Consider the following 24,000-nt stretch of genomic DNA (forward strand, 5'->3'; position numbering starts at 1 on the left):
CTAGACAAGGCTGAACTTCTTTAGGTCATTAATCGTGAAACTCTGCCGATGGTGACTTTGATCGCAGTATAACCAACCACTAAAGGGCGGAGTCCGGTAACATATGTATATCGTATTGATTGTTATTACTCTATTACCTCATGGGTTCAGGTAGTTTGAAAGCTACGCTACCGCCAGTAGCAGGGAAAAGATAAGACTCCTTTGGAGTGAGAAGTTTTTCGACGAGAGAATGTACTGCGAAGATGCAAGTAACCTCGTCGAAAGTGACTTTTTGCTGACGAAGTAAACGTGAGTAGATGGAACCCGGCGAAGCCACACCTGCGTATATATATATATATATATATATATATATATATATATATATATATATATATATATATATATATATAGAGAGAGAGAGAGAGAGAGAGAGAGAGAGAGAGAGAGAAGCTGAAGTTTCTTACTCGAATCTGCCACCAGCTCCGCAACTGACTCACCTCACAGGTTCTCTTGACTGCCAGGCCTTCTGGACTGTATCCGACAGCTAAGCCATCTGCAGTGCCAAGCCTTCTGGACTGCCAAGCTTCCTTTACTGCTAACTCTTCCTTACTGTGATGGACTGCTAAACCTTTTGTACTGCTAGTCTTTGCGCATTACCAGTCCTTCGACACTGGCAAGTCTTCTGTCCTGTACTGCTCAGCCTTCCATATGTGCCAAGCCTATGACAATATTTGGAGTAGGACCCCACATGTTAGTCTACAGCAGTGTTCTAAGGAGGGCAGGAGGGAAGGTAAATGTTTCGAACTGGGGAAGAAGGAAGTAGACCGATTCTCAAGAGTGGAAGAAAGAAGCCAGCGATTTTGAGCGGGTCAAGAGGGAGTATATGGGAAAGGCAGATAACAGATAGGAGTTTGACTTTAAAGATTACCAATATATAGTGGTAGAAACGATATAACATCATATGTCACCTCCCCAGCCACATCTCCCTCCGGCTCAACAAATACATAGTTGATGGCAATCTGGAATCTTTTACTGATAAGATGTCACGAGAAGTATTTGTTCAGCCCCGACCTGAAGGTATTTACAGTCATCGCATTTACCGTATCGGGCGATAGTTTTTAACTAGACTTGAACAGTGCAATCCAGATGAGGTCTAGTAAGAGCGTTGTAAAGGATGGGTATTGTGTCAATTTTTCTTTATAGTGCACATTGCTAGCAGTGATACCCATCATCGTATTGGCTTAATTGTATGCACCTAGGCACTGTTTACCGTATCCAAGGTCATTACTAATAACCACTCCAAAGTTGTTTTTCTTAACTTCGTGTTGAGGTTTATCAAGCATTTTGTACTCATGATTATTATTTTTCGTCACCAAAGCATATAACTTGACATTTGTCTACACTGAAATCCATCTGCCATGTATCTGTCCACTCTGTGAGTTTATCGAAATCCTTGCGAGTCTTCAGCTAGTCTTCCTTTGAGTCGTCTTTATTTTTTTTTTTTTCTATATTTCGCGTCGTCGGCAAATGTTGAGATTCCACATTGAGTCCTGTACCTAGGTCATCGATGAAAAGTATGGTCCCGGGACTGAGGCTTGCGGAACTCCGCTGGACACGTGGAGACAGCCAGAAGCTTCCCCATCTTCATACCACTCTCTGCTCTCACGGAGAAAGCCAACTCGGTGTCCACACACAGACCCCCTTCTCTCTGACCGTGAGCTGTTTAGCAGGCTTTTATATGGTACTTTATCACAGGCTTTACGAAAGTCCAAGTATGTAGCATTAGATGGTATTTTGGAGTCCCAGTTGTTATATATATATATATATATATATATATATATATATATATATATATATATATATATATATATATATATATATATATATATATATGTTAGGGAGGTGAATGCAAGAGTTTTGGAAAGAGGGGCAAGTATGAAGTCCGTTGGGGATGAGAGAGCTTGGGAAGTGAGTCAGTTGTTGTTCGCTGATGATACAGCGCTGGTGGCTGATTCATGTGAGAAACTGCAGAAGCTGGTGACTGAGTTTGGTAAAGTGTGTGAAAGAAGAAAGTTAAGAGTAAATGTGAATAAGAGCAAGGTTATTAGGTACAGTAGGGTTGAGGGTCAAGTCAATTGGGAGGTGAGTTTGAATGGAGAAAAACTGGAGGAAGTGAAGTGTTTTAGATATCTTTGAGTGGATCTGGCAGCGGATGGAACCATGGAAGCGGAAATGGATCATAGGGTGGGGGAGGGGGCGAAAATTCTGGGAGCCTTGAAGAATGTGTGGAAGTCGAGAAAATTATCTCGGAAAGCAAAAATGGGTATGTTTGAAGGAATAGTGGTTCCAACAATGTTGTATGGTTGCGAGGCGTGGGCTATGGATAGAGTTGTGCGCAGGAGGATGGATGTGCTGGAAATGAGATGTTTGAGGACAATGTGTGGTGTGAGGTGGTTTGATCGAGTAAGTAACGTAAGGGTAAGAGAGATGTGTGGAAATAAAAAGAGCGTGGTTGAGAGAGCAGAAGAGGGTGTTTTGAAATGGTTCGGGCACATGGAGAGAATGAGTGAGGAAAGATTGACCAAGAGGAATATATGTGTCGGAGGTGGAGGGAACGAGGAGAAGAGGGAGACCAAATTGGAGGTGGAAAGATGGAGTGAAAAAGATTTTGTGTGATCGGGGCCTGAACATGCAGGAGGGTGAAAGGAGGGCAAGGAATAGAGTGAATTGGAGCGATGTGGTATACCGGGGTTGACGTGCTGTCAGTGGATTGAATCAAGGCATGTGAAGCGTCTGGGGTAAACCATGGAAAGCTGTGTAGGTATGTATATTTGCGTGTGTGGGCGTATGTATATACATGTGTATGGGGGGGGGGGGTTGGGCCATTTCTTTCGTCTGTTTCCTTGCGCTACCTCGCAAACGCGGGAGACAGCGACAAGTATAAAAAAAAAATAATATATATATATATATATATATATATATATATATATGACTGAAAAATGAATCATATTCGTTAAACATGATCATTTATCAGGGAAACCTTATCGATGATCATTTATTAATCTATTTTCTATTAGAAGTTTAAAAAATTTTTGCCCCTACGTATTTTTTTCTTTTCTCGTAATTAACCTAGAACTGAAGCAAGGCTAATGAGGCGGCGAGAGGGTTAGATGATTGTGAGGATTGTAAGAGGGAAGTATAATGTTTCTGAGACAGGCAAGAGGGAGGTCAAATGATTATGAGGGAAAGAGAGAGGTCTAGTGATGCTGAGAACGGCAAGAGGGAGACCATATCATTATGAGGAGACCAAACGGGGAGGTAAATGATTATGACGTGGACAAGAGTGAAGTCGTATGATCATGAAGAGGGAAAGCGGGAGGTAAATAATTGTAACAGGGACGAGCGGGAAGCCACATGTATCTGGTGAGAGTCGGTGGAAGATTGAATCATTTTCAGGAGTGCAAGAGGGAGGCCAGATGATTATTTGGAGGGCAAGAGAGAGGTCAGACGATTCTGAGGCGAGCAAGAAAGAGAGGTCGGATCTTTCTTGGGAGGGCAAGAAAGACCTCAAATTACTTTAATGAACCATTAAGGAGGATAATGATAATTGACTTAATTCAGATCATCCCGGGTAATGGCTACGTTCCTCATGTATCACCTGCTCCTCCCTCATCACCAGACCTCCACCGATGACTGTGTCCCTCCGTATCATCTGTTATCATTACGGTCTCCACCAGGGGCCGTGTCCCTCATGTATCATTACGGTCTCCACCAGGGGCCGTGTCCCTCATGTATCATGTTATCATTACAGTCTCCACAAGCGGCGCTGTCTTCCCTCTTATTATGTTATCGTTACGGTCTCCATCATCTGTTATCATTACTTTAGTGTCACATCAATATCACTGAAGTACTCCTCGGAGTGTCTGTCTATTTTGGAGGTAACTGTGAATTCACCTGAATGTTTGACCCAAACCTAACCTAACCTAACTTAACCTCAAGATGTGCAAGTGTCTCAAGAATGTCAAAGGGACTTCTAAGGTCCATGAAGGCAGTCCACGGAGGTGAGAGGCGCGTCGAGAAGTTCTGCAATACATGGATGGGTATTTCCGAAGGGATAAAGCAGCTGGTTGAGTAGGATCCTCTTCATCGCCTTGCAAAAGCAAGAAGTTGGGCGGAGTTGGGCCTGTGCTTCGTCCAGTGAGGCTTGGGAAGAGGAACACTGAACCTCCTGTTCCAGGCAGAGATCCCTCCAGTAGCCACAGGTTGTATGGTCTGAGGAGGAGGTTTCGTATTTAGAATGAGGCACAGTCTGGTGTAGGTGAAGCCAGCTTCACCGGGTGTATGGGGGTGGCTACACCTCTTGAGAAGAGCTTGATGGCGTTGCTCACCGTTGATCGGTTCCGGGTCGTCTACCTCCAATGTTTTTTGGCCTGGTCGTTATGGCAGTGACCTTGATCTGCACATCGTGCTTGTGCAAGTCGTGCCTGAGGTGGTAGAGACTGCAGCTGTGGGGACCATTCCAACACCAGTTATTCGTCCGTTTTCAATGGAGAATAGTGCACTGGGGTCGGAGATATTCTCTTCGTCATGGGATTGATGAGCTCCCACATGTGGACAGAAGTTTGTCGAGTTGGTGATGGAGTTGGTGAAATTTTCCCAGGAATGAGTCCTGGCGGGCACAGGGGTTGTATGTCAACTCGGTTGTCAACTGCAGCGCGATAAGTCCTGAAGTTTCCCCTCGTTGGAATCTTGTCTGTAGGCTTCAGAAGCTTCAGGAACCAGACATTGATGGACGAACGATTCTGTCTTGAAGTTCCTACTCCCGTGGCTGACCTGTTGTACTTTCAGGACTCCAGTCAGTGTAATGGGTGGGGAAGGTTTCGGTAGGTGTGATCATGTTGGTGTAAAGCATGTTCCACCTCTGTGCCAGGATTTACAGTGATCCATCTGTTGACGTAGGGTACGTGTGTTGGCCCGTATGTTGTCAGTGTATTGTAGCACTGGCACTAGTATGAAGGCGTCCGATGTTTTGAGTAAGGGCACTCAGCTATGCTATCATTGTGTTCTGAAGCCATGAAGTTGATGTTATTGAGGTCACTTATGATGGTCCAGTGTCCCGCCCTGCCACTGAGTAGGGTCCAGGTGGGGTGCAGACATCCAGCCAGCAGGACTGTACAGTTTGTGAAGTCGGGAACCATTGTGGTCGAGTCCGTCAGAGCTGCCCAGCCAGTGGGGTGCCTGGCGTTCAAATCTCCAAAGTACAGTCACGCCCTAAAGTCGGGCGCATAACCCCCGCCACTGATCGTTGTTCCCTCTGTCGGTCAGACGATGAGGCAAGATTTTCACCATACCCATTGAATTACCGTTGCCAGCATCAGGAGTGACTCAAGTTATTTATTTTTTTTTTTTTATTATACTTTGTCGCTGTCTCCCGCGTTTGCGAGGTAGCGCAAGGAAACAGACGAAAGAAATGGCCCAACCTCCACCCATACACATGTATATACATACGTCCACACACGCAAATATACATACCTACACAGCTTTCCATGGTTTACCCCAGACGCTTCACATGCCTTGATTCAATCCGCTGACAGCACGTCAACCCCGGTATACCACATCGCTCCAATTCACTCTATTCCTTGCCCTCCTTTCACCCTCCTGCATGTTCAGGCCCCGATCACACAAAATCTTTTTCACTCCATCTTTCCACCTCCAATTTGGTCTCCCTCTTCTCCTCGTTCCCTCCACCTCCGACACATATATCCTCTTGGTCAATCTTTCCTCACTCATTCTCTCCATGTGCCCAAACCACTTCAAAACACCCTCTTCTGCTCTCTCAACCACGCTCTTTTTATTTCCACACATCTCTCTTACCCTTACGTTACTCACTCGATCAAACCACCTCACACCACACATTGTCCTCAAACATCTCATTTCCAGCACATCCATCCTCCTGCGCACAACTCTATCCATAGCCCACGCCTCGCAACCATACAACATTGTTGGAACCACTATTCCTTCAAACATACCCATTTTTGCTTTCCGAGATAATGTTCTCGACTTCCACACATTCTTCAAGGCCCCCAGAATTTTCGCCCCTTCCCCCACCCTATGATCCACTTCCGCTTCCATGGTTCCATCCGCTGCCAGATCCACTCCCAGATATCTAAAACACTTCACTTCCTCCAGTTTTTCTCCATTCAAACTCACCTCCCAATTGACTTGACCCTCAACCCTACTGTACCTAATAACCTTGCTCTTATTCACATTTACTCTTAACTTTCTTCTTCCACACACTTTACCAAACTCAGTCACCAGCTTCTGCAGTTTCTCACATGAATCAGCCACCAGCGCTGTATCATCAGCGAACAACTGACTCACTTCCCAAGCTCTCTCATCCCCAACAGACTTCATACTTGCCCCTCTTTCCAAAACTCTTGCATTTACCTCCCTAACAACCCCATCCATAAACAAATTAAACAACCATGGAGACATCACACACCCCTGCCGCAAACCTACATTCACTGAGAACCAATCACTTTCCTCTCTTCCTACACTTACACATGCCTTACATCCTCGATAAAAACTTTTCACTGCTTCTAACAACTTGCCTCCCACACGATATATTCTTAATACCTTCCACAGAGCATCTCTATCAACTCTATCATATGCCTTCTCCAGATCCATAAATGCTACATACAAATCCATTTGCTTTTCTAAGTATTTCTCACATACATTCTTCAAAGCAAACACCTGATCCACACATCCTCTACCACTTCTGAAACCACACTGCTCTTCCCCAATCTGATGCTCTGTACATGCCTTACATAAACTTTTCAAGTAAAATCTGTTTATACGATTGTGTGTCACCTGTTGTAGGAGGTGTGACGTTAATCAAAACTTTTTGTAATGCTGAAAATACATCAAAATATAAGAAGGAACCTGCAAGAAATATTTTGAGTTGAGCAACAGGATTTGAAAAATAAATGTACCATAACATTTGGATTATAAAAATGTAATTGGTAATAACTAATGGTACTCTTACATTTATTTACATTTTAAACATCAGTGCAAATAAAGTGTTTGTTACGGAACAAAATAGCAAACGAAGAAACTACACATATGACACTCGTTTGACAACTGTTACCCAGTTGTGACCATTCTAATTCCGGTACAATTCTGTAGCCTAATGTTTCCACTGTTTCTCATCTGATGCTGCACTTCCGCAGTCAGTAACTTAAATCAAGCTTATTTATTGTCATTTATCAGGTGGGGACAAAATGACTACGTAATACTACGCCACAATTCTCCAACTTTAGTGAAGGAAGTCGTGATGTGTGTGTGTGTGTGTGTGTGTGTGTGGGCAGAACACAGTCCACATCCGTGGGGTATCGTATGACAAGGTATGTTGGGTATTCCTTACGAAAGGAGGTCAGTCCAACAGCCGAGGCGAAGTCTTGACCACAGTGATGGTTATTGCAGCATTCTTCAAAGCCAAAATAAATAGTTAAGTAAATAGAATAAAAATCGGCATCCCACTTAAAAAAGAATTTATGAACAATATGTGTCCTTCGAGTTTCACCTCCTTGCGTGCTATCTACTTATATTTTCGGGACTATCACGAAGCGCTACTCCAACATGTGCCTTATCTAAAGGGAGTTTGTTCGTAATGACGGTGTTACGAAGGGGACAGCACATGCAAACTATGTTGGTCTTTGTATTTGGTAGTTTTGTTCTGCCTGGATCAGACAACACTGCAGACCTTCTCTTTCACACTGTGCTCGTTGTCCTGTTACATTCCTTGCTCTAATATGGCAAAAGCATTATGATACCTCTCTGTATTAGTCCTTGGAGCCAAGAATGGGGTCATGACGTATAATATCCATTTCAACCTAAGTGGAAGTCGTGAACAAAAACACCAGACTCATCATACAAAAATTGTCGTAGAGAAAATCCTAGTATCACAGCAATTCTAGCAGAGAAAACCCTAGTATTATAATATATATATATATATATATATATATATATATATATATATATATATATATATATATATATATATATATATATCCTAGTCATGTGAACCACCTAGCCTAATTAGTTGACAACTAAATTTGTGAACGTCAGGGAAGCATCACACTCACACATTACACTGAATGAGAATTATTTTATCTACACATGAATTTTCGCATGTTTATCTCCTAGACTTTTGATGGGAATGTGTGTCACATTCGTGCAACCTATGAAATAAACACCAGACATTCCGGCAATGCTGGAGAATTGCCGCATCACTTTATCCTCATTTGCAAGGTGTGAGAACTGAATGTACTCTATGCTGCTGGGCATGCAATGGCTACAGAGGCATTTTGGAGACGTCTGCAAATGCTGACTAGGCTTGAACGTGTCTGTGTTGCACTAGGCTTGAACGTGTCTGTGTTGTACTGGGCATGGACGTGTCTGTGTTGGACTAGGCTTGAACGTAAGCAGCTTAAGTTTACTGTGCAACCTAATACTGACGCGACTCGTCACTGCATCCATTTTTCAAAAACCCTACTATCCAACTAACATCAGTTCTACTTAAATACATCATTTGTCTTTTCTGTTTGGTTGTTTTGGCAATTCCTGTCACAGGTTACAGGTGTTTACTACGTCTAACTGTTTTCTTTACCTTCACCCTGCTGTTATTTTGCTCACCTCTTCTGCTCAGAGGTTAATAAATTGGTTTCTTAATTTTTGCACAAGATTTTTGACACATTTCTTTGATATCCTGTGGTGCTGCAGGAACTCTCGGTCTGAGAAGGACTTGAAAGCTTTCTTTTTCCGTGTGCTCAGCGCATTCAGTTGTGCCCAGTGGCACTATCGCCTCCGTTTGATGCAATATAATGCTCGTTTTCAGCCATAGTAGCATACCTACAGATAAATATTGCCTGTCAGTTTGCGCAAAGCCACCTACGTAAAGGAGAAAAGAAAGAGAGAAAAATAGATTAAATGACATCTTACTAAACCTTTCCCTACAGGTCACCTAAACCAGAACATCACTGAGGTAAGTTAAGTTAGGATTGGGTTGACTCCCAAAGTTTACATTGGTGGTATTATATAACCAAGAGATAGATATCTTATTATTTGATATTGTTTCTCCAGTAATTTTCCTTTTTTTCCCCTACGAAAAGAAAGTAAAATGAGTCACCTCTGAAATGCACTTTTACCAAATATTGTTTTTAAAGTATTTTTTTGGGGGGTGATATTTTAATAATCAGGACAGTTAATACTGCGAAAATACTGGGGTACGAATGTATTAAGGAAAGGTATTTTTTTTTTATCATGTAAGCTTATTATTCTAATACCATTGGGGTTGGTTAGGTTATTATGGTGTGTGTACCCCTTAATTTCCCACAACTTCACAGCCCTGCCCACTTGTTTTTTTTTGTGGGGGGGAGGTCAAGATTGTTAGGGTTCATACGTCCATTGATATTTATTTGCCCAAATTTTGATTATGATCACTGTGCAGAGGAGAAAAAATTACTATGGGAAAATCACTTTTCATCCAAAAAAAATTCTTACCACAGTGTTTTCAGAACTTACTTTCAAGATCTTTTGCGATAGATGATAAATAATTAGGTGTCTTCCCAATAGATAAGCATTCTAAGAGCTGGAATTAGTGTACTTTTGGTTAATGAAAGCCAATTTCTTCATTACTTAGTTGCTGAAAATTCCAGAAACTACCTTGTCTCTTGAACTTATGAATAGTATGTTAGTAATTAATACGTGCTTGCCTGGTTTACTCATACACAAGACTGAAAATGTAACATAGATGTGTAGACATTGATAATACGTGCTTACCTGGTTTACTCACACACAAGGCTGAAAATCTATTATAGATGTGGAGACGAATTTTCAAGAATAAGACTATTACTGGTCACTGATCATCAGAGACTCGGTGCGCCCTCTCAGCTAGCTAGCCAGCTACCTTATTTTCTTTGTTCACGCACCATAGTTTGGGAACAGCCTATGCTTCCCTGGTTCACTCACATGAGAAAAATAAATGACCATGCTACAGATATTAATACAAACCTCTTTATTGGTGTTGTGCCGTTGATAACTAATGAAGAGGGGGGGCTTGTTACGCTGCCGACGGGCGGTTTCGATAATCACTCCTCATCCTCAAAATAGCCATAAAGACGACAAACATTCCCATCCTCGCACACCCCCTGCTGCTAATATAGCTTTTTGAACATCATATCTGAAAAAAAAAAAATCTTTGACATACCTACCATGGCTGGTAGAGCTACATTAGAGATAGTATATTTTTTTCTTTACTGTAAGGCGGGCTTCCCAAGGGGTCCTGTGTGACGATCATAGGCTACCAAGACCGTCCCAGCAAGTGTTGGAGTTGGGTATGTTTTTGTTGGAAAATACGAGTACGTTATGAAATCTGTCAAACAAAAGGACAAAAGGAATGTATATATATATATATATATATATATATATATATATATATATATATATATATATATATATATATATATATAATCAGAACAGTACCAGTGCTCTCACTAGCGCAAACTACCATAATTTCTCTTATGGTTACATCCACACCAACGGCTGATCCCAGGCCTACAACATAACCTACTTCATCCGTTGTTTCCGTGAGTGCTGTATATACGACAGGAGTATCACGAGGACAGTCTTCATAGCGTCGGAGTTTGATATTAAATAGAATTTGTCAGAAACAAAGGAATATTTGTAGTTTAACTGACTGACGTCCGCCAACATTGTCTTAACCACGCGAGGACCAATCGCTCAGGACAACTATCACGTCGTCCGAAAGCGTCGCCACGACAGAGGTTTTGGCTGGCTGGGTAACTGGCCAGTGTGCCTGTCGGCTGTCAGGGTTGTATAAACCGTCAGTGTTATTTTATAACCACCAGTCTGTAAAGAAACTTAAACACTTTACATAAAGTGTTTGATTCTAATAACCACGCACGCTCTTAGCATGTGTGGTTCTTGCACATAAGAACGCGTCAGTTTGATGTTTACTCTTGTGCCGGTTGGAGTGCGTTATAAGTGTTCGATAGTTTTCCCCATTTATCGGCTGTTTAACCATTCACAAATTACTTATGATGAAAATGAAATACAAGAAGTGTTCTAGGTAAAATATAAGAATGTAAATGTTGCGCACAATTATTGGAATTGGCGAGCAGCTGAGGATTGAGTGTGACGAACTCCCGGACAGAGGTAACGTGTGAATAAACTGAATATGTAATCATGTCACAAAAGAAGACAGTTAAAGATCATGTGTTGACATACGAGGAGGGTAGTCCGTCAAACAGGAACAACGTCGCTGGTATTATAGGCAGAGTTAAAATGAACATTTCAATCCCTGCAGGAAAATAATGAGACGGTTTGTATACAAATATCATCAGGTTAGTTTATATAACGATATTTTGATTCTTATTACAGTCGTTAAAACGATATTCTAGTCTACAAAATGTCATCCTGCTGTGCTAAAATGTCTCGCTGTGTTGATATATAGTTTGTTTTATCTTCACATATATTTCCGTGAGGATTAATTTGATATATTACAACCTCACTCTCGCGAGGATTCGCTGTATTATATCATTGTATCTCGAGTGAGTTCTCTAATGATGAGATATTATAGCATCGTAACTTTAAGTGGACAGCAAATATGGAATGTTTAATAGTGTACAAGAAAGCGGGTGGACCTGGAGTGTGAGCGTGGCATATGCAATAATGTCAAAGAATGGAAGGGAGGGCGTGGCCTAAAGAGGTCAACACGCAATTTCATTGGCTGGAGCAACAACTGACCAAGTGGGCGTTTCCTTCAAAAGCAGGAGCATATTACCTCGGGAAGGGCAGGGGTTGATTTGTGTTATGGCCGGGTCCTAGCATGGGGACGCTATGAGATGGAGTGGATCAAGGGCTGGGCAGCTACTGCTGGGAAAGATAAACAAATCGTTTCAGTGGCGAATCTAAATCATCTCTGTGTTAACGATGCCATGTTTGAGTGATGGTTCAAGTTGTTAGCCTTAGTGTCTGTGTAAAGCATATTTGTTTTGAGGGAATCAGATAGATAATGTACTGTACCTACCTAGCTATGACACGATTCTGCCAGGGGGTAGGGCTAGCATGAGGAATGAGAGACGGATAATAGTTAAAAAAAATATTTCGTGAAAAGGCGAGGCTTTCTTGTAACGATCACCACAGAAAAAGAGAAGTGGCTAGGAAGAACGAGTTGTGGGAGTTACTTGTGAAGTGTTGATGGGCCACGTGCATAGAGTGTGTGTGTGTGTGTGTGATCTTAGAATTATCTTTAACACCTGAAGGGGTTAAAGATGTTTCGGTTGTTGGATGTGACTTAAGTTGACGGCCTTAACGACCCTGGCAGTTGATATGCCTAAAGCCCAAACAACCAACCGACCGTGAAGTGTTGTGTGATGGACGAAGGTGAGTTTCGGATTTGCCCGAGGATTGTTTACATCTGGCGGCATGAAAGTCTTGCCTCGACCACGTCTTGGTAGTTGGCAAGCCTGACTACAGTGGAGCTTCCTACGTGTTGCAGGTTCGAATCAAGGGTTCAGATCATCCCAGGATAATTCAAAGGCCCATATCCTTAAGAATTACGTATATGACTCGTTTGTGACGTAATACGGGAACTTCAGTGGTGTGTGTGTGTGTGTGTGTGTGTGTGTGTGTGTGTGTGTGTGTGTGTGTGCACTGCTGAGGATACCAGCTGTTCGTATAATGGGAGGAAGCGCACGCCGAAATGCTAGCCTTTAACGAGATGTTTTCACCAAATCTTTGAGATAGACGTGTGTCTTTCATTCTGCGAGGTGGAGACACTTGATGTGTGTGGACTGAAAGTCAGCACCCCACATGTGGGTCAAAGAAGATGTACTTGACAGCCACTGAAGTGCTGGCTCCCTGCGCAGCCGTCGCTGACCCTTCCAATACCCAGGCGGGTAGCGTGAGAGAGAGAGAGAGAGAGAGAGAGAGAGAGAGAGAGAGAGAGAGAGAGAGAGAGAGAGAGAGAGAGAGAGATTGTGAAGTAAATGTGTGGATCAGTGGTCACCAGTTGATTCTAAGATATCACAGACCAATAACCAACATGATAAGAGTTGATTACGTAAATTTGCGTCGAGAAATTCAGACTTACACATCAGAATAAACGTCAGTATAAAGCATATATTGCTGAAAATAGCAAAGGAAACCTAAAGGAGTTTTATATTACGCTAGAGGAAAGTGGGTCAATACCCAGTCAAGTATTGGTCTTTTGATTACGGAAAACTGTTACTTCGTTCAAGACAACGACGCCATGGCGAAAATATTAACTTATTATTCTTCTCGTCATCTGTCTTTACCATTAGATACACAGCTCAAGGTTCCGAATCCAGTTTCTCGCTAAGGGAGGAGTACATTCTTCAGCATATGGACGTAAAAGTTGAAGATATACCGCTAGTAATGAACTAGAATGAAAGTAAACAAAACGGCAGGCCCGGATGAGTTTTGTCCCAGCACATTCTTAAAGAGGCGGACAGTGAGGGAGATGAGGCCATGATTGCTCTCATCGGTATAGGTGACGTGGGGGGAAGACCTTCCAGAGCTGTGGGAGTTTGCCGCTGTGTGACACCGAGGTTCACGGAAGGTATAATGAGTCAGTCGCCGCCCGGAAGTTGCCGGTCGTCTAGTTGTCTCTGCGTCTGCGGCTGAAGAACTCGCGCAGACCCGTCTGTTCGAGTCGGGTCGGTGAACCATTTGAGGAGGACCACCATTCTGATAACGATCCCCGGAGTGGTCTTGAGCGAGGTCGCCCGTGTCTGGCAAGGCTGGTCGATTTCTTTATGAGGTGTGGGGTCAGCACGTGTATGGTGAACGTGGAGAGGTTCATGTCTCCTACTTAGATTTTCGGGGGGGGGGGGGGGGCGATAAAGGCCTCTATCGGGGGTTGTTAAGGGATGTGGGGGTCACATGGTTGTGGATCGGGTTGTGCATCGTTGGTTGGGAGACTTGGTTGGCTGGTCGTGGGCAGAGGGTGGTGTGGTGTCTGAGTAATTGAACATGGCGGATGGTGTGCCGTAGACTTCATTCCCATAACCGGTTGTTATGTTGTTGATGACGGTGAGGATGGGGCTGCGTCGTGGGATGTCCGGGTTCACAGATGGTGCTGAGCCGGGCGGCAGCTTCCCACAGATGGTGCTGAGCCGGGCGGCAGCTTCCCACAGATGGTGCTGAGCCGGGCGGCAGCTTCCCACAGATGGTGCTGAGCCGGGCGGCAGCTTCCCACTGACATGGACAAGCTGGTGGAGCGAGCTCATATTGGGCAGGTGACTTTAAGCCTTTTTTTTATTATTACATTCGAATGTGAGCAACCGGCCCCGTCTCACAGCCTTCTCGAGGTGATCCGATTATAACGAAAAAAAACAACTAAGTGTGCGTCCGACTCAAAATATCAGTATTGTACATTATTGGAACCTCACTAGAGAGATTGTGTCGTCGCCCTGCCTCTCCCAGAACTGACCCCACCCACATAAGTAGGAATCAACAGTAAGATGGAAATATTGATTCCTACCTTATTAAGTTTAAATTCTCCCGTGCCATATTGATGAATAACAAATAAACAAACATTCATTCACGAACAGGTCAAAGGTACTTTGCAGAAGACTGCGCTTTACTCCGAGAACGGATTTAAAGGTAAACAGTGAGGAATGGTCACTCCAAATTTCATTGACCTTATCTTCACAAACTGGCAGTTGAATCATGTCATTTATTGAATAAAAAAAAAAACGTTGATTTTCTTATGAGACTGAGCAGTAGAAGCACTGATGCTGACCAGTCAGGTGGAGGAGATAGAGAGGTGGTGCTCCAACATGTCGTCAGTGATCATTCACATCCTCTTACATGTTTGTTTGAGGAAAGATATGAAGTAAACGCTCTCGTCTCTCACAGGAACGGACTAGGTTACTTCTAGAGAGGGTTATGGTGAGGCTGTCTGGACAGAAAGATGGAAGGGGTAGATTGTTGTTGTAAGATTGTAGGAATGATTAAGGCATTTGATATATTTATTTTTTTCGTATGGATACTGGTAACGCTGGAATGGTTTAGTTGAGCCTATGTGATATAGAACATGAAACATAGCTTCAATAAACTTTCACTGAGATCTGCTTAATGCATTATGAATACACCATTAATTAAAGTTTCTAACTGCCTTTTAATCCGATATCTGTCCAGTGTTAAAAAGGGGTTAGCCTGTGCTATTTTTGTATGATTACTTCATGAATGAAGCCTTTTATTAGTGGATTATCAGTGGTTAATAAGATCATAGAGTATGCAGATAGTACGATAATATTAACGAAATTTGTTTGTAATCTCTTCTTTAAATTATTTTTCGTTAATTTCTGTAACATAGGTCTGGAGTGTTCTCCACTCAAGTTACTTTCACGACTTAAGTAACAGCGCGTATTTACATAACCAGAAACTTCATATCTCCTCTCTTTATAAAGACCTCCCTTATTTCTAAGAGACAGTAGGATCCCACCTCAACTACAGCTGCTGATGTTACTATATGACAACCGTGAACTTTGAAGGTAATGTTGCTGGCTCTTTTGAGATGTCTGGGCCATCTGTTTGCCAGTATCCCGGCCATACCCCAGGGACACTTTGCTGCTTTAGCCCTCAGATATATCACATTTTCTCTGCCGGGAGACGATGTAGCTGGCTCAGTTCACCAGTTCCAAGCAGTAGCAAGAATGACAGGAGTGATATATAGGCTGTATTGACGGAACACATGTAGTACCAGTCTGTACAGGGTCCGAGAGGAAATAATGTTGAAAGATACCGATGTTGGAAAAGGATATTAATATCATCAACGTTATTCTGTCAAACTTACGACAGTGAAATAGAGTGCCAAAAGAATAATAAAGTACACTCACTTTGCTCGAACATATATGATGCATTAAGTTGAGCGACGGAGCTTGGCTGAGCATGTGGGACACACAGCGTTAAATGGTTCCGTCACTACAATCTTCCATGCTTACTGCTTGGGGGGTTTATGCTTGTAGGGTCATAGTGTTTTTCCTGACTCCCAACATCATGCTCAGATGTAAGAGCAACAGTTGTTTTACGCTGGTCTTTCGTGAGACATGCGCCATCTCAGCCTATCATCACCACTGCGTTTGTTTACATATTCGGACACTTGAATCGCATGATCTACAGCTGGCAGGGGTAACACCCGTCTCGAATTAAGGATTACTTGTTTGGGATCGTCCCAGTGTCAGTGGAGCCTCGCTCATCACACAGCACAACCGTTTGAAAAAGATAGTAGATAACCTTGGCGGGTCGGCCGCAAACAGGTGCTGAAGTGGGAGGTGGGGCCGTCCCGACAATTTAAGTCTGGAAAAACAGGCTTTACGATCGAGAGGTGTTGAGTTTGACGTGTCGGTGGTGGTGGTGGTGGGATCGAGAAGGACGAGCCACAGTGTGTGAAGTCTATCGAGATTCGGTGGGTGGGAGGGGAATGGGAACTTGGGGGTTTGATGATCTTTGGCCACGTAGGGCTGAGTGGGCCACTCGTGGAGAGAAGCAGTGTGGGGAAAGAGGCGAGAGAGAGAGAGGTTCGTGTTACCATATGCTGGGCTTTCGAATTCGAGTCTTGAGGGAAGATCGTCCTCTCTCGTGGCGTTTCATTGATGATTCCCCATCTTGAGTTTTTCGTTTGTGTGTGTATGTTCAGTTCGGGGTCACCTTTCTTGAGAGAGGGGGACGGGGGTCAGGGTGGGTATCGGGGAGGGTGGTAAGTCAAGCTGCCAGGGTGGGTTCCCCAACTGGGAAGCAAGTCCTGTAGGTGTCCGGCTGAGCCACTTGGATCTGTTTACCTTGGACAGAGGAAGGTTGAGAGGTGATCAAATACAGGTGTTCGCGAGTACCGAAGGCTTCGATGGTTCGACCCTGGAAGCTGTTTTGTGGCTTTGTTTCGTCGGATATCACATGTGGTGGTGGGTGCAGCCCCACGGGTCGGCGATTTTGCCACTAATGAGGCGAAATACTCCCCCCTCCTCTCTCTCTCTCTCTCTCTCTCTCTCTCTCTCTCTCTCTCTCTCTCTCTCTCTCTCTCTCTCTCTCTCTCTCCACCTCAGGACTCGGGGTGGTTCAGGGCATCCAGATGTTACCTGAACACTGTTAACAGAGGGACTGGAGATGGTAGAGTGTGTCCTGGTGTTACCTTAACACACTCCTCACAAGGACTAGGGAAGGTGTCGCGTGCCCAGGGGGGTAACAAGTGGGGTGATATGGCAGTTAGCAGTCACTGGAGGCAGTGCTGGAGGTACGTGTGTGAGTAGACATGATGGGTATTTTGCTTCAGCTCCATCGCACGCATTGTCTGTGCCTCCTTCCTTACGACCAGATGGAAGGTCGTTCTGTGTGAGTCGTAAAACAGTAATCTGTGAGTTTCTGATGATCCTCCTCCATCGCCAGCAGCCTCTAGGGGCACGCAGTGATCTGTTGCTGTTTGAATTCCTTTGTATTCTCTCCATCACACACACACACACACACACACACACACACACACACACACACACACACTGACGCAGTCCCGTTTGTGAAAGCAAGTCTTGTGTGTTGCTCTGTTTAGTGCGCCTCGCCATTGCACGTGAAGTATATTCGTCCTAGGGCGTTATAGCGTTTGTACTGAACCACTCGATAAAACTGCGATATATATATATATATATATATATATATATATATATATATATATATATATATATATATATATATATATATATATATCATCCCTGGGGATAGGGGAGAAAGAATACTTCCCACGTATTCCCTGCGTGTCGTAGAAGGCGACTAAAAGGGGAGGGAGCGGGGGGCTGGAAATCCTCTCCTCTTGTTTTTTTTTTAATTTTCCAAAAGAAGGAACAGAGAAGGGGGCCAGGTGAGGATATTCCCTCAAAGGCCCAGTTCTCTGTTCTTAACGCTACCTCGCTAATGCGGGAAATGGCGAATAGTTTGAAAGAAAAAAGAATATATATATATATATATATATATATATATATATATATATATATATATATATATATATATATATATATATATATATATTATATTAAATTTTTTTTTAATACCTCTTAAGCTGCTTGCAGTAGCATTCTGGATGATCAGATAAGCCTGATGTTCAAGCTGACTAAGCAGAGCAGCCTGGTAAATGCAAGGTAATGGAAGGGAAACCAATTACACAAATGGCATTAACTGGGAAATCTCTCTTTTATACGAGGCAAGTGGGAAGGGAGGAGGGGGGTGGGTGGGGGGGGGGGTGAACGTTTAATCCCCTCCCCACAAGCTGTGTGTGACCTGATTCCTTCCTTACGGCCAGTTTGTGTTGAGCCAGAGGACAAGAGCCACCTGGAGGAGGGAGGGAGGGGGCAGGCAGGCATCGTACTTACTCAGGGCCATAACCACCATGAAGCTCGATTCTCCTCTGTGAGTGAGACGCTTCGAACTCGCCCTGGTGTGGGAGGCTGGGTCCGTTCAGCACCGGAGAATAACGGATTATGATCATTTTTTTTTTTCTCGTCCTCACGGTTACGTGTTGCTTGGCCAGTCAGGATCGAGCGTCTCTCCCCAGAGAATGTAAAGTCCCATTTCCCCTCTCTAGAAATATCAATAATGGAGACTAGATTCCTGAGGCAGTGTCCCGCAGCGAATATAAGTTTCACTTCGATGTCTCGCACCGGCGTCGTGAACCGCCATCCCGGGGATCCAGGAATAATGTCTTGTTTTTCTTATCTGGGGAAACTCAGAGGGCAGGACCCCAGCACGGTTGGCCCTGGATTACCGAAGGACCCTTAACTCGCCTGTGGAAGTCCCGAGAGAGAGAGAGAGAGAGAGAGAGAGAGAGAGAGAGAGAGAGAGAGAGAGAGAGAGAGAGAGAGAGAGAGAGACTTCCAGCTCTTCCATCTCGTGCCCCTCTGTTCGTGATGCGAGCCCTGCGTGTGAAAATGAATATGGGGAATCATAGGAGTGACGCTGCACACACGTACGTTGGAATGTTGAGGAGAGAGAGAGAGAGAGAGAGAGAGAGAGAGAGAGAGAGAGAGAGGGGGGGGGGGGGGGGGGGATGTGCACACACTTGATGACTGGAACCTTCGTATATCCTCCGCCTCGGGTTCATTTTCCGGCTACCAACCCCACACATGTATGATCCACTAGAGGCTCATCTCACGAGTGCATGCTATGTATATATATATATATATATATATATATATATATATATATATATATATATATATATATATATAGGCTTCAGTAGGCATCATCTTACTACTGCCTACCATATATAGGTTCGATTAGGCTTATCTCACGGTCACATCCCGTGTATCTGTTTCACAAAGCTCACCTCAAGATATCTTCGTACATGTAGGCTCCACCAGACTCATCTCGGAGCTCCATATATCCCACACGTAGGCTCCACCAGACTCGTCTCAAGGCTTCGATACGTCACACAGGTAGGCTTCAACAACCTCACCTCAGGGGTACCACACATCTAGGCTTCATTAGGCTCAGCCAGATACTACGTACATCCCACATATATAGAGTCCATTAGGCTCCAGACTGCAAGACTTGTTAAAGCTAAATAAAAAAACCCATTATTCTCGCCCGAGTGTAGCTGGCTTATCGTCTTCATAATCGTGTGTGAGGATTTTCATTTATCTATCGATAAATGTTGTTTATTTTGTTTGACGAGAGGTCGTTCACCGCACGTTCGTTACTATGCCTTTTTTAGTGTTGTTGATTCTCATCCAGGAAATATGATGTTGTACGTGCAGGCATAAGGCAGAAAACGTGGGAAGTATCCATGCCAGAGAACTAGAGAACATAGTCGATGCCGACCACAGAGAACCAGAAAACGTGGAGGTACATGTGCCAGAGAACTGGAGAACATAGTCGGTACCCACCCCAGAGAAATAGAAAACCCGGGTTGTACCCGTGCCAGAGAACTGGAGAACATAGTCGGTATCCACTCCAGAGAAATAGAAAACGCGGGTGGTACCAGTGCCAATGAATTAAAGAATATGAAATGTACTAATGTGAGAGAACTAGAGAACATGGCAAGCCTCAGAATCAGAGAACCAACGAACATGGTATAGTCTCGTACCAGTAAACCAGAGAACTTGATGAATACTATTGCCAGAGAACACAGTAGGTAACAGTGCCAGAGACACAAGAAATATTTGTGGGTACTTGTATCAGAGAACGTGGCTGGTACCAGTGCCAGAGAACGAGACAGTTTGGTAGGTACCAGTGGCAGAGAACGAGACAACATGGTAGGTACCAGTGGCAGAGAACGAGACAACATGGTAGGTACCAGTGGCAGAGAACGAGACAGTCTGGTAGGTACCAGTGGCAGAGAACGAGACAACATGGTAGGTACCAGTGCCAGAGAACGAGACAGTTTGGTAGGTACCAGTGGCAGAGAACGAGACAACATGGTAGGTAGCAGTGGCAGAGAACGAGACAGTTTGGTAGGTACCAGTGCCAGAGAACGAGACGGTTTGGTAGGTACCAGTGGCAGAGAACGAGACAACATGGTAGGTACCAATGGCAGAGAACGAGACAGCATGGTAGGTACCAGTGGCAGAGAACGAGACGACATGGTAGGTACCAATAGCAGAGAACGAGACAGCATGGTAGGAAGCAGTGGCAGAGAACGAGACGACATGGTAGCTACCAGTGGCAGAGAACGAGACAACATGGTAGGTACCAGTGGCAGAGAACGAGACAACATGGTAGGTACCACTGGCAGAGAACGAGACAACATGGTAGGTACCACTGGCAGAGAACGAGACAACATGGAAGGTAGCAGTGGCAGGGAACCACACACATGACAGGGTTCTCTCCTTACCACATGATACACATGTGTGAGGCGGGAAGGTTCGGGTTAAGTTCCTCGTGCGCTACTGAGCATCGAACCCCCGAGGCCATTTGTCAGCGGAGAATCGTCCACGAAATCCCACAGTAGTTTGTATTTTCAAGTCGCTACAGTCGCGTCCGCACGTCGCACCACACACCGCCCGGGAGGCTCATCCCCGCTGGATCTATTTCAGTGGTTTGAAAATACCTTAACGTTGGGAGACGGTTGTCAGCGCTCTGACCACACCGTGCGGGTAGACTGTTGACCCTCTGCGTGTTGTCTTCCAACCACGATGGTCTAACATGATGACCAACGGAGACAAGCCCCATTTTTTTTTTTTCTTCGTAATGTCATAACTTTATGTAATGGAATACCATCTAAACTCTTGCGTTTTTTTTTTCTATTAACAGTATGAAATTCCATCCGTCCAAAGCTTGTTAGTCTGACAGTATATTTCTAACTCCCCCCCCCCCCCTCTTCGTTATCCTCTTCTGTGGCTGGAATCTAAGAATACAGACGTGTCTGTGATCGCCCGTTTGTACGCCACCGTCGTCTTTAAGCACAGAAGATGAGACGCTGACCTCTCTGCACGAGGAGGGTCAAAGTTTATGACAAGACATGGATGTTGAGAGAAGTGTGTGTGTGTGTGTGTGTGTGTGTTCAGGCAAACGCCCTGGGTATTCCTAACCCCTCTCCCCCAGCCGGCCAGCAGTGACGGTCAACTCTGCAACAAATTGAATTCCCTCCTTACCGCAATCACAGACGCCCGCTGACCGCTGCTGCCACCGCCAGTCCTTGACACAAGCCGTGAGGAGAATTTTTCTCCATCGCCACACGCGCCCCGCCCCGCCCCGCCCCGCCCCGCGCGCCTCGCCGTCAGGCACAAACACACGACGCTCATGTCCCCACGATCGAAACCCATCCCAACATCTTTACAGCGATCATGACCTCGAGCCCTCACACTCCCTGTAACACAACCCGCTAGCGGAATCGTAACCGCGACTCTCCTCACAAGCCACAGTGGGAGGTCATTGTGGTAAAAGTTCCAATTGATTCACCACCAGAAGAATCATAACCTCAGCCCTACACACACACACACACACACACCGAGAGAATGAGAGCATCTTACAACCTCACAACCACAGACCTCTCGCCGTCATCGAAGCCGCGGTTATTACCACAACCTCCCATTAGAATTCTCATCAACACGACAGGAACCCCGTCTTCGCCCCTCAGAGCCCCACAAGAACCGCCACAGTGTGAGCGTTATCGCCACCAGAGCCACAATTTGTAGCCTCTCCGGCAGAAGATAACAGCCTGTGAAGCTGAGATAGCAGAAGGCATGGTGGGGGTCACAGCACAAGCCAGGAGACTCCCCTGTGTGTGTGTGTGTGTGTGTGTGTGTGTGTGTGTGGCTATAAAATGACGCGGGATTTGTCTGGGATACGAACGGGTCCTTGTCCAATTTGTTGTGCGGGATTCATGTGCTGTGTACTGGTGAGGTTGCTCGAGGCAGGCTTGGTGGAAGGGAGGAGGAACTGTTAGAGAGAGAGAGAGAGAGAGAGAGAGAGAGAGACGGAAGACGGAGAAAATTTATATACATTCACTTAAAACGAATTTATGGCATACAGACCCCTGCCACGCCTTACACACACACACACACACACACACACAACTAGCTATGATGGTATACGTCAATATATTCAATACATAAAGCCCACACACCACTTTACTGTCCAAGTGTGTGTGTGCTCGTATTTTTGCACTGGATACGTGGGTCCCTCAGGTCAAGTGTGTAACTTGACGGGTATGTTATTCTCTTGTCCTTAGATGTGTATACTGACTAAACAGGTAATTTGTGTGTGTGTGTGTGTGTGTGTGTCTGTGTGTCTTGGCGCTGATCACACGGTGCCCCCAGCCCACATTTAAGACCTGACCCATATAATGTTCTCGTGTTCATATATACTGGTACTGTTGTATCGAATATATAGAGCCCTCAGCTCACAGTTGTAACTTGTCTTATTCATTATTGCATAAGTCTGTAGTATAAAGTCTCTCCTGTTATTACAATGATTACATATTCGCCCACTACGAGGAGTCTTCTACTCGTGGGACTCCATCTCTTGAACCATCTCTACTAACATACAGCTTTTTTGAGCATGTGTATACTGTCGGACAGTTACTATATTCTAATTTGATTTATTCCATCCATCTACATTTTTTTTACCATCCTTTCCATAACAGTTTTCTTTGATTTCATGTTATGCCCTCTGGTTGCTCTCTCTCCCTACATCTTTAAGAGAACCGTTCTCTGTCTGCGTCGTCAGATTGGTTTGTAAATCAAAAGGTTGTCATGTAGTCATTCCTCATTCCTCTCTATCTCATAGTAGGCAGATCCAAGTCGTCTAGCCTTTCCCCCGTAAGTATGTATGCTCTCTTAACGCCATATTTGTTGTCCTCTTCTGGATCTTCTCTGTTTATAATGCTCTTTGTCTTTCTGTAGGTGCTGTGACCAAACTCGAGAAGCATGTCAGTAGTTTTGGCCTTACGTTGACCTATATGACCAGCTTTCTGAATATCTCCTTGTCCATGAACTGGAATGCAGTTCAAATATTTGCAACAACACAGTTGGCCTCACTAATCATTCTCCTGACTAGCGACAGGTGGCAGTGATATCTCACCTGTATAGTGATAAAGAGATTGGACCAGTTCAGCTTACCAACCGCTCAGGGTCCACCACTCACAACCAGGGACACTTTTACAACACTTGAGTGACACAGGAGATCCTACGGGTCTCGAGTGTTGGACGATCCTCACTGGGAGACAAAGAGACGATGATAATGGTGAGCAAGACGCGAGGAGCACCTCTCCTCTGAAGGGCCTGTGACTAGTCCTCCTGTCCACTCTCGCTTCCCAAGCATACCAGTTCCTGGCTCTCATTGCTGCTGGCGAGGTCCTCCTCCTCCTCATCATCATCATCATCTCGTTCGGTGTGGCGTCTCCCTGACGTCTCTCTCATTGTCACGCGAAGTGTACCATTACCCGCCGCTTGCTTCCTCCTCCAGCTTACTACGAACTCCCGCCCTCCATCC

General features: G+C 44.6%; 1 protein-coding gene and 1 long non-coding RNA gene across 4 annotated transcripts in view; one reads left to right on the plus strand and one right to left on the minus strand.

Moving 5' to 3' along the window:
- The window catches only part of LOC139757792 (DBH-like monooxygenase protein 1), a 798,273-nt gene that overhangs the window by 145,986 nt on the left and 628,287 nt on the right, over positions 1–24,000 (plus strand). The gene's annotated exons all lie outside the window — the stretch shown is intronic.
- LOC139752962 (uncharacterized) overlaps positions 1–24,000 on the minus strand; it is a 50,547-nt gene that overhangs the window by 14,370 nt on the left and 12,177 nt on the right. For all 3 annotated transcript variants that reach the window (XR_011713626.1, XR_011713627.1, XR_011713628.1), the window contains exon 2: positions 10,051–10,219. This is a non-coding gene — a long non-coding RNA (uncharacterized lncRNA). The remainder of the gene's footprint in view (positions 1–10,050; positions 10,220–24,000) is intronic.

Source organism: Panulirus ornatus, chromosome 2 (genome assembly GCF_036320965.1).
Source record: "Panulirus ornatus isolate Po-2019 chromosome 2, ASM3632096v1, whole genome shotgun sequence".
Lineage (NCBI taxonomy): Eukaryota > Metazoa > Arthropoda > Malacostraca > Decapoda > Palinuridae > Panulirus > Panulirus ornatus.